This window comes from Lepidochelys olivacea (assembly GCF_965140295.1).
Source record: "Lepidochelys olivacea isolate rLepOli2 genome assembly, chromosome: 13".
Lineage (NCBI taxonomy): Eukaryota > Metazoa > Chordata > Testudines > Cheloniidae > Lepidochelys > Lepidochelys olivacea.
This window is the reverse complement of record NC_140423.1, coordinates 7,741,988-7,752,653: the sequence shown is the minus strand read 5'-3', so window position 1 is coordinate 7,752,653 and position 10,666 is coordinate 7,741,988.

The following is a 10,666-nucleotide window of genomic DNA, read 5'->3' as shown; positions in this document are numbered from 1 at the left end:
CAGTACAGTACAGTGATAAGGATATTTAACACTTCTTGTCTGTAGAGCTCAAAGTGCTTTGAAAAGCTGCATAAGCCTCATTGTCTCCATTTTATAGATGGGCAGACTCAGGCCCAGAGCGGGTGACTTGCCAGATGTCATGTGTTGCATCAGTGGCTGAGCCAGGATTAGGCCTCCTGACTCGTAGCCCAGTGCCCTGTTCCCTAGATCCTGCTGACTAAAGGTTTGGAATCAAGACTGTGGTTTCCTGTGTCCATTAATGTATTTTTACAATTTTATTTTGAGTGTCACTAGGAATCCAACCAGCCTGGCGGAAGACAACTTCTTTGGTTTGGTTTGGTCTGGTTCGTATTCTCATTCTAGCTAACCAGGTTTAGCCATTTCTAATGTTCCCAGCACCATCACAGCTTTTGTTCTCTTTAGTACTTGGATGAGTAAAAATGAATGGCATGTAGACAAGAATTTTCAGGATGAGGTCCATAGATTGCAGACTCTTCCAGGGCACGTCACGTGACTGACTATTTGTAAGCGGGGGAATAGTCCCGCTATTGTGGGGAACTTTCCTGGCTTCTGTACTACCCAGGTGAAGTGGGCTAGCGAAAGGATCTGAGTCCTCACTCCCACTTCCTTTACCCAGTGGCCTCCCTGCCCTTGAGGACTCCCCTTCCACTCTCCTGTCTGGCAGAGTCCTCGTAACCCCAACAAGGCTGGGCCCAGGATTCCTGGGGGGCTCGACCCCCAACCCTGCTGTGGTCACCTAGGACAGGGGCTAGGGTGTCCCCACTCCGGGGTACTCTCTCTGCACTGGGCACTTCTCTGACCCACTGACCATTACATACAATTTAAAGCAAATGCAAGTTATTTAATCAACAATTAATTTTGAAAAGAATAAGGAAAAATGGGAAAGGTTAAAGGAAACACATCACCCCGCCCTGTGGCAGGGAACATCACAAACAGGGTCTCTGGAACGTCGGGGCAGTTCACAGTCTGTTCCTTGTAAGTCCCAGGCCCCTTCTCAGGCCCTGGCTGTGCTGCAGGGATGCTGTGGGTTGGACACTCGCTCTGGTGGTGGCCACACGCTCTCAGGCTCTAAGTGGTGGGACCCTTCTTCCCGGTGTCACCCCTGCCCTGCTGGGATTACGATCCAAGCCTGGCCTGCAGAGCCCCTTGGCTGAGGCGTCTCCCTGTGCTGGGCCCACTGCCCAGGGTCCCCCTCGGCCTCCCAAGCTGCTCACCGCACCCAGCTCCGGACGGCTCCAGCCCCAGCTCCGCCACTCGGTCTGAGCGCTGCTGCCGCTGCTCTGCCTCCAGCTCCCTGGGCTGCTTCTTGGCCCCTCTGCCTCTGGTTGCTGCAGCTCTGCTCCCAGGACAGGTCTGCTCTGCAGGCTGCTTCTGTGACTCTGCTCCCAGCACTGACCTGCTTCGTGGGCTGCTTTTCTGGCCCCTCTGGCTCTCGTTGCTGCAGCTGTGCTCCCAGGGCAAGTCTGCTCTCTCTGGCTTTGGGGCTGCAGCTCTGCTCCCAGGACAGGGTCTGCTCTCTCTGGGCTGCTTTTCTGGCCCCTCTGGATCTGGCCCAGCTCTGCTCCCCAGCTCAGCTCAGGCCCCTGCTTTCTCCTTAGCTCGACCCCCACTGTCTGACCCAGGCAAATCCAGCTCACACGGAGGACGGGACCTCCCCGGCCTCCTGACTCCCTGATTAGCCTGCCCGCACTGTCATTCAGGCTGACCTGGAGCGTTGGCCTCTCCCCATTGTTCCTGGGGTCTATCAGTCTCAGGGTCCTGGTTTCCCATAGACCCTTCCCCTTTTAGTACTGGGAGCTAGCCAACCAAAACACCCTCACTAAACGTTAGTAAGGGGGCAACAGTCCCCTTTCATTTTGGTAAAGCACTCTGCAGATTTAGAGTGCTACATAAATAATTTTTAATATTAGCAACAGGAAAGAGGAAGGAGGCTGCTGCTCTGTGATGTGGCCTAGAACAGTGTGCTTCCTTTGTGGCTTAACCGCTCTGCTTCGGCAAACGTTGTAACCTGAAAATGATCAATCGGTTTCAGGGGCTCCACCAGCGGCATTAAAATTAAATGGAGACTTACAAAGCATAGGCAGCTGACTGCATGCCTCCCTCACTGGCCTGGATTGCTCTGTCAATGCCTGGATTGCGTTCATGTTCTTTCAGTGTAACTGAGTAACGTTAGAATTTACCAAATGACTCACAGAGAAGAGTACATTGTGTGCAATGTTTGGAGTTCCAACTGTGTGTGTGTGAGGATGTGTCCAGGATGGCTGATTACTAAATGAAATTGACATAGACATGTCACGAGAAGGCCAGCGTTCCACATTTGACTTTTCATTTCCTGAGTAAGATGCCTGTGGTTTACTCGTCGTATCTTCTGAATCACCCTATGCAGAATCAATAGGAAGCTTATTTCAGGATGTGCTATTTCAAAAGGTGGGATTTCCTGAGTGATCATGATCAGCATAGCCACGTGGGTGAGAAAGTTGACAGTGGACCTTACCCCTCACATCTGCTTGAGCTAGTCCAGGGTAGTCCACTGTACAGCGCTCTGGTTAGGGCTAAGCTTGGAGGATGTCATAATGGAGGTTTCTAATTGGTGCACTAAGCCGCTGTCTGAATAAGCAGGCTGCTGTGTAGTGAGGAGTAGTCAACAAATGCTTGCAAAGCACCATCAGATCACCAAATAAACCAAACTAGAAAAGTAGAGGGTATTATTTTGAGGTAAATAATGGAGCACTGTTGAATAGCCAGGCAGGTTCCGAGGTGGAAAGAGCTGAATGCGAGATGTCAATTAGACCTACAAAAACCCAGGAACATATTCTTGAGCACCATCTACTGGCACTATACCTACAAACTATTTACAGACATCTGTCATTTACAGAGCACTGCTGGAACAGGGGATGCCCATATATTTGTGAAGAGGTAGTAGATTATATGACACAGCTAACAGGAAACTCATTAAGAAGTCTGGAGCCTGCAATTTGCCATAAGGGATTAGGTCCTTGTCAGCCTTGAACTTTGTTCCTTTCTCAGGAGTTAGAGAACTCATTTCCACTGCTTCCTGAAAGCTCTTCACCTTCTTTAGGTTGTACAGCGCCAAGCATAATGGTGGTCCCAGTCTTGATTAGGGCCTCTAGGCTCAACAACAATAATAATCATAATTAACAACAACCCCTGGCATGAGGGAAGGAACAAATGTGTGTGTGTGGGGGGGAAATAGAGCCCCTGGCATGAGGGAAGGGAGGGAACAGTTGGGGGGGGGGGGTTCAGAGATCCCACAGGGTGCTTGAGTGGGAGAATAGAGGAATGCAAGGAGCCCCTGAGATGCACGATGAACTCAGCCTACAGAAGCAGGAAACTATTACTACTACTAATAATAATAATAATTAATTGTTACTAAATAGAGCGTTCTAGATTGTTTTTCTCCCCAAAGCCACAAAAGTTGGACTTGTTTTCAAATGAACCAACTTCCCTTTCTCCTCCACTAGGTAGAGCAGTGAGACTTGCTGTTTCCTTCTTTCCCTCTTTTTCTTTAAAAATCTTAGCTGAGATGAGCATTTAGAAAAGTACTCAAGAGAGCCTTATTGGGTGGAATGAGTCAGTAATTTGCACAGGTGTCAGCAGAGCACACAGAGCTCCGCTCAACCTCTAGGCTGACTATCCAGTTATTCCCTGAATTTCCTGCCCTACTGCTAGGCATATTTTGCAGGCCACCGACCTCGGACATGGAGTGTGTATCTGCAGAAGTGCATAATTCTGAAAGAAAAATTTCTGCCTAGGACAGCTACACATTTGTGCAACTGATATTTTAAGCAAGTTTCATTTGCACTCAGAAAACACGTGGTTATGCATAAGGCTTCTGTTATTCAGGGTTTGTTCATTTCATTTTTCAGGGTTTATTGTTCTAGCAATTTTTGAGTTTTATGTAGATGTCAAAAAATTGGGAAGACGAAGGGTTTTCTCTTTGTATATATGGCAATGAGTAATGCATGTTATATACTGTAATGAGTGATCTCTTTATAAAGTTCCCTAGTATGCTTTAAAGCAATTGTAGTTTGCTTTAGGGTGCACCAGCAGGATCTACATGGACCAATTAATATTCAACACATTAGTGTGCTTTAGAAATCACACCCCCATAGTCTGTTCCCTGTAGACAAGCCCTGAGATACAAGTTAACATTTTCAGTACTTTTCTGGCATTTATTGGATAAACACTGATTTCTTTCTTTCTTTCTTTCTTTCTTTCTTTCTTTCTTTCTTTCTTTCTTTCTTTCTTTGGTATTGGGGGGTGTTTTATCAGTATTTATTAGATAAAACCAAAAATCAGAAGCCCTAATTAAAGAATATTCTTGGTTTGGGTCTGTTGGGTTCAAACAGGGAAATTCATGTTTGAAATGTGCACTCCTGCCTATTCATGTATATATGAATAACTTCTATTTATCAGAAAGTCCAGGAGCCTTAATAATGCTTTCTTCTCTAGTACCTCTTATCAACAGCTTCTGCGTTCACCTCTTGGTCTCAAGGACAGGGCTGCCAGAGCTGTTCTCGGAGCTGCTTAGAGCACAGTGGTCTTTTTGCACTGAATAAGGAAAACCCTTTGATGCACAGCGTTGTGGTGAATGAATTCCCACGTAGATACATGCACACCTGAGGTAACATTCTGAGTCACTAGCTGAGGAGCACATAAGCTCTTTGGTTAGCCTCGTGCTGGAACAACCCAAATCCTTATATCTGGTTCCTTGTGCTACACCGAAAGTACACCTTTCAGAGCACCTCTGTGATCACAATGAAATTCCAACGCTATGTGATGCTCATCTAATTTTGTGTGCTGTTGCAAACCTGAGACTTGGAGCTCAAGTTCACTGAAAGGGTTTCTAACATTCGCAAGCCTTATCTGCAAACTTGGTGCCATCTTGCATGGTCATATTTTCCCATGCTTTTGGCATGAAGCTAGGCAGTGCTCCGGAGGCGTAAAGCTGCACCTTGGAGTGGTGGAAAGGATGAGGAGGCATGTTGAGGCTGCCTGGGGGTGTGATGGGGCTGTGGGTGCAACACAATGCATTGATCCCTGACCAGCGAACTGATCTCTAGGGAACTGCTTTTTTTGGTGTATATATAAACCCCACCTTTGCCCCCTGATTAATCACTGAGACTGGGAGACAACAGAGACTGTGCAAGGAAGGGTAACTTCTCCTCACCTCCCTTGCTGGCTTATGATGAAAATGGCTCAGTAGACTGTGACCCTTGTCTCTAGAGAAAGAAGGGTTATGTGGAGGGTCACAGTGAGCCTCTGAGGCTAGTGAAATCCGCCAGGAAACGCGGGACCCACGGAGGCAAGGATAGAGCTTTGTCACAATATATATATCAATATACACTGTGATTCATATAGTCATGTAATATGTTACAGGTCATTGAGGCCTGGTATGAATGACGCATGCTTGACATGAATGTGTGCATTGCAAGTTAGCAACCAAAGCAAGGACTTAAGATCAAGAACTATTAGAGCTCTTTTGTGCAAAAACAATCTTACGTTCTGAGAAAAATACCGAAAATCATCAAAAAAAAAGGAAACAACCCCCTCTGGACTGTATAAAATTGTATAAGAATTGGAGGAAATGGCACACCTTGGATCATGGCAGTCCGCCCAGGATTGTCCGTTTGGAATTGTGTGGGTAGAAGACCTAGTAAGCAAAGGCAAAGAAAGGATGAGGCGATGGAGTGGACTATAAATAGATGCCTATGATTTCTGCAAGTCAGAGTTGTTTATTGATCCAGAGTCCCGTGTGGATATAGATGTGGTTTTGCCGGCTCGCCGCATCTTATGATCTTATTCTGATGGAAGGAACCTCGACTGGCCATTGAGACCATTCTGACCTTTGGACTCTGGTATAGTTTGGGGTGTGAATGTGGAGTGATTAAGGCTTGTTCTGTAAACAATAAAGAGCATTCAGAGTATTGTATACCAACGCTGTGTCCGGTATCTGCTTGCTCCCCATTCCGTAGGGAGACCTCTATTGCGGGTCTAACATTTTAGCCAGTGTACATTAGCGTAGCCCTGTGGATACTTTAAACTGCACCAGGGACAGTTCATGCCCAACTACTCCCAGGATCCGGAGAGGTGCTAAGGTGCCTTGAAACTCTCTTTGCCTCCAGTTGCTGTGAGGTGATGCCTCTGCGTCCGGACAGGCTGACATGGTTACAGTGATGCTCACAAGACTATCCCAGGTGGTTGCAGGGTCTATTTGTGCAGGTGGCCAACTCCTGACTTGGCATGTGGGGCAGGAAATTATTGATGGAGTAAATAGTAATAATTAAAAGTGCACTTGCCAATGTATGGAATGCATTTTCCTTGTTTTCTCTCATGCTACATTAGTCTGTCTTGTAATTATCAGCTGAAAAGGATGACTACTCGGGTCTTCGGAAGGGGATTTTGGATCATTTTGCATCCTGGTTGCATTAATCATTGCATGTGATTAATGCCATATGATCTGCTGACTCTGAAGGAGGGCATCTCATTTGTTACACTGAGGCTGTTGCTCGTGCATGGAAAGAGTGAGCAGCAAGCAAATCCTGACAAACGCACACCTTTAAAGGAGTCCACTATCCCTCTCTGGCTAGGATAATCCTGTGTGCTTTCCAGTGGAATCACTAAGATGGCATCACAGTAGAGTCAGACTACTCCACATAGACAGTGGAGGCTCTTCAGTGTGGGAAAGGTCACTATTATTGTTTGTATTCCGCTAGTGTCAAGCACCCTTCTGAGAAAAGGGCCCGCCTGTGCCAGGCACTGCACAAACACAGAATAAGAAAATCCCTGCTTCTAAAGAGACAAGACAGAGAAAGGGTGGGAGAGAGGAAGGGTTATTTTCTCCATATTACAGAAATTAAGTGAGTTGCCAAAGGTCACACACAAAGTCAGTGGCAGAGCTGGGAATTTTGCTGGGAATTGAGTCCTGTTCCTGTGACTTCCCTACAGGATCATCCTTTCTCTGCCAATGCTGCTTTGAATCGTGATGAATATGCCAATCTGTCAGAACCAAAATGCTTCATTTTGTCTATTTGGAGGCCATTCTTGGGAGAGAAAGGCTTCCTGGGAACCAGGCATTGGTGTGTGGCTGAGATTTCTGGAAAAGAAGAAAGCCTACGTGCTCTTTGTGACTGCCCATGGTGTAAATAAAGCATGTTACAGCCAGAGTATACCCAGACTCCATGTCATTGATTTCTCCTCCACTAGCAAGCTGGCCTGCAAGGACCCAGAATTCTGCTATAGTTTGGCAGAGTGGCAGCACTGGTGTCAGAACTGGGACAGGGTTGGTGCTGAAAGAAGAGGCCACATTATTATCCTCACGTTGTATTTGGCGAGGTACAGAGAGCTTGAGTGCGTTGCCCAAAATCACACCGTGAGGCTAAGGCAGAGCTCAAGGTAGAACACAGGAGTCTTTAAGCCCATTCCCCCAACTCCTGGGGGGTTTCCATTTTTAAAAAACCCATTACCAAGATACAGCTTGATTGAGTACAATACATCTACATTTCAAAAGTTAATAGAATACATTTGGATATGAGCTTAAATGATCAAGCCATACAGAAAAGAGTCTAGTAGGTGTAACCAGGGTCCTAGTGGGGAGCCAGCTGGAGGCCATCTCCTCCCCTTCACTTCTCTTTCCACTGACATCAGGCAAGCCAGAGGCATCAGCACCATACTTCCCTTGAGACCTTGTTATGACATTAACTGTATTAAACTTAGTCATAATGTCATTCCCTATCAGAACATCCACTGGAAGTTTATCTCGAATGCTGACCATCAGTTCACTACAAAAATCGCCCCACTCCAGGTGGATCTTAGCTAAAGGAACAGTTACAGGAAACTCGGCTAAAGCCAGAACAGTTATGTTCTTGCCTACCAGTTTGTCCTCCTCTCGGACACAACACTCCTTAACCAAAGTAATGTTTGACGCTGTGTCGCACCAACCATCCACACCATTCACCTTTGCATTTTTAATAAATTCATCACTACCCCTCCAAGATTCAGTCCTGACATAATTCATGAGATCCTGTCCTTCCCCTACATCCTCCTTTGGGGCTAGAGAGACAACGTTAACATGTACAGGGTTAGCATCTGCACTCATAGTTATGGCATTGGCACTCACAGGGGTATCAGGTCGTGGGGTGGTTTGGAATCTTGGACAATTTGGCTTTATGTGCCCAGGCATTCCACACTGGTAACAGGTAACTGGCCTCCCTTTAGAGTAAGAGGTTTTGAACTCTGGGCTCCCATGAGCTTTTTTTATCCACTCTGGGGTTAGGTTTACTCCTTTCTTTTAAACTGGGGTGAATAGTGAGTATTCTTTCCTAGGGGCCTACTTCTTTCATGACTTCGATTCTGCACAAATTCATCTGCAATTTCAGCAGCCTGCAAAATAGAATTGGGCTTTCCATTGCATTTCGCAGCCCAGACCTCATCTGGCACCAAATTTAACATTTGTTCAAGTGTAATTAATTGCATTAACTGTTCAAAATTACCCGAAGCTTTCTCACCAATAGTCCACTTCTGACAAAACCTAATAGTTTATGAGCACATTCCACATCAGAAATACCATTAGACATTTTAAAATTTCTAAATTTCAACCTGTAAGTTTCAGAGGTAACCTGAAAACATTTTAACACAGTATCTTTATATTTTACATAATTCAAGGTTTCATCCACACTCATTTAATTGAACACTTCCCTTGCTTTCTCAGGCAAACGCAGATCCTCTGGGATATGGTGAATTTCACAAAGACGTTCAAAGATAGACAGAAATTCCTCTATGTCCTCAGTACCTTTGTAAATGGGGCAATTCTTTCCCAATTTTTGTTGTCCAGAGTGGATGGATTTCCATTGAATTGTGGCAGCTTTTTCCACTCTTCCAACACTTGGAGCTGAAATTTGGCAGATTCCTATTGCATCTGGTGAGCCTTCTCCTCAGCAGCTAGCCATTCTATATGCCTTAAATGGGCCTCTTTTTCCATTTTATCAATCCTTTCTTTAGCCTCCTTTTCCATATGAACTATCTTTCGCTTCTCCAGTAAACAAAGATCCGTAAGGTTCTGTTCAAATTCAAGTTGTTGTTTGTTTCTTATTGCAAGCATTCTCACTGGGTCTGCTTCCTGATCAGGAACAGTCATGGATTCACCAAGGGCAAGTCATGCCTGACTAATCTAGTTGCTTTCTATGACGAGATAACTGGTTCTGTGGATGAAGGGAAAGCAGTGGATGCGTTGTTCCTTGACTTTAGCAAAGCTTTTGACACTGTCTCCCACAGTATTTTTGCCAGCAAGTTAAAGAAGTATGGGCTGGATGAATGGACTATAAGGTGGATAGAAAGCTGGCTAGATTGTCGGGCCCAATGGGTAGCGATCAATAGCTCCATGTCTAGTTGGCAGCCGGTATCAAGTGGAGTGCCCCACGGGTCGGTCCTGGCGCCGGTTTTGTTCAATATCTTCATAAATGATCTGGAGGATGGTGCGGATTGCACCCTCAGCAAGTTTGCAGATGACACTAAACTAGGAGGAGAGGTAGATACGCTGGAGGGTAGGGATAGGATACAGAGGGACCTAGACAAATTGGAGGATTGGGCCAAAAGAAATCCGATGAGGTTCAACAAGGACAAGTGCAGAGTCCTGCACTTAGGATGGAAGAATCCCATGTACCGCTACAGACTAGGGACCGAGTGGCTAGGCAGCAGTTCCGCAGAAAAGGACCTAGGGGTTACAGTGGACAAGAAGCTGGATATGAGTTAACAGTGTGCCCTTGTTGCCAAGAAAGCTGACGGCATTTTGGGCTGTATAAATAGGAGCATTGCCAGCAGATTGAGGGACGAGATCATTCCCTTCTATTCAGTGTTGGTGAGGCCTCATTTGGAGTACTGTGTCCAGTTTTGGGTCTCACACTACAAGAGGGATGTGGAAAAATTGGAAAGAGTCCAGCGGAGGGCAACAAAAATGATTAGGGGGCTGGAGCACATGATTTATGAGGAGAGGCAAAGGGAACTGGGATTATTTAGTCTGCAAAAGAGAAGAATGAGGGGGGATTTGATAGCTGCTTTCAACTACCTGAAAGGGGGTTCCAAAGAGGATGGATCTAGACTGTTCTCAGTGGTACCAGATGGCAGAACAAGGAGTAATGGTCTCAAGTTGCAGTGGGGGTGGGTTAGGTTGGATATTCGGAAAAATTTTTTCACTAGAAGGGTAGTGAAGCACTGGAATGGGTTACCTAGGGAGGTGGTGGAATCTCCTTCCTTAGAGGTTTTTAAGGCCAGGCTTGACAAAGCCCTGCCTGGAATAATTTAGTTGAGGATTAGGGCTTTGAGCAAAGGGTTGAATTAGATGACATCCTGAGGTCCCTTCCAACCCTGATATTCTATGATTCTATGATCATTTGCCATTAGCAGATTTTTCAGTTCTTGATCTGGGGCTTTTTTCTTAAGACAACCCTCTCTGTCAGCACAAATCTTCCAGGTTTTTTCCATCAAGTTCTCCATATAATTGTTGCACACTCATTGTAACGGATTTTTAACCCTTAAACTCTCCAATATCAAAATTAATTTTTTTGGCAAGCGTGTGGTTTTGATCCAAAACCCAATTAACCTGTGGTAATGTGTATCCTGCCGGCTA